We start from the raw sequence: 1,528 nt of genomic DNA on the forward strand, positions 1-1,528 counted from the left end.
GCCGGTTCCGACTCACAGCAACCCTGGATAGGGTTTCCGAGGCTGTAAATCTTTACAGGAGCAGAAAGCTTCATCTTTCTCCCATGGAACGGCTGTAGTTTCAAACTGCTGACCAGGAGATTAGCAGCCCAACTCGTAACCACTACGCTATCAGAGCTCCTTTCCACAAGGATTACAGCGTCAGAAACCCTATGGGGTGCTTCTTCTCTGTCCCACAGGGTCTACCCAAGTTGGAATCCACTTTACAGCCACAGGTTTGTGTTTGCTTGTTTACAAGCTGTGTTAGGGTTCTGTGTCAAATGGACCAGGATTCTCAGTGGTGTGATAGTCATCTGATACAATGTAACCATCTCAACCATGAGCTCTCCTGTCAACAGCCAATCAAATGAAAGCAAGTTTTCTCAGGGGCGTGGCCTGATGCCAATAGACTGCATACTGGGGTGAAGCCTGCTGCTCTTCCACTGGGTCTTGATCCTGGATCTGGCTCATCATGTGACCTCCAGTTCTGCAGACTCCAGCCAGCATCCTGCTCCATTGCCCGCAGAGCCTGGGAGCAGTCCTCCACCTACCCTGCAGACCTGGGTTCATCTGGCCCAGGTACTTGGGACTTGTGTGAGCCGTTTCCTTGAAATGAACTTCTCTTTTTATATATATACATTTATATACATACATATATCTGGAGTCCTAGTGTGGTGCTGTGGGTTAATGTGCTGCACTGTAAACTCGGTTTGGGCCACAAGGTTGCACCAGCCACTCCTTGGAAACCCTATAGAGGGTGACTATGGGTCGGAACCAACTCGACAACATTTGGCACCATAGGTTAAGCATTGGGTTGGCAGTGGGCGAAAGACACAGCTGTCTGCTTCTGTAAAGACAAGAGGCCCTGCTCAGTTGCTGAGTTGGAACCGACTTGCTGGCAGTGGGCTGGCTCCCCTCTGACACCCTAGGGCTGTCATGAATCACAACGGATGCAGCAGTGGATCTGAGCACGCTGGCAGCTGTGCAGATGGCATGGTACTGTTGTGTGCAAGGCAGCCAAGAGCAGAGCCAGCTCGGACTCGATAGCAGCTGTCTGTCTGTCTGCCACGACAATTTGTTGTTGTTAGGGTGCCGTTGAGAGGGTTCAGACTCACAGTGACCCTATGTACAACATGGCCCATGGCTGCCACTGTTGTTGGGGGTCTTCCTTTTGTTCGCTGACCCTCCACTTTACCAAGCAGGATGTCCTTCTCCAGGGACTGGACCTTCCTGATCACATGTCAAAAGTACAAGAGACGAAATCTCACCATCCTCACGTCTAAGGGACATTGTGGCTGTACTTCTTCCAAGAAAATTTACGCATCTCCTGGCAGCCCATGGCACTTCCAATATTTTCCACCAACACCATAACTCAGATGCGCTGATCCTTCTTGGGTTCTCCTTATTCACTACCAGCTTTCACATGCATGTCACTTCCGGCTTTCACATGCATGTCACTACCGGCTTTCACATGCATGTCACTTCCGGCTTTCACATGCATGTCACTACC

Source organism: Chrysochloris asiatica, unplaced genomic scaffold (genome assembly GCF_000296735.1).
Source record: "Chrysochloris asiatica unplaced genomic scaffold, ChrAsi1.0 scaffold00037, whole genome shotgun sequence".
NCBI classification, from domain to species: domain Eukaryota; kingdom Metazoa; phylum Chordata; class Mammalia; order Afrosoricida; family Chrysochloridae; genus Chrysochloris; species Chrysochloris asiatica.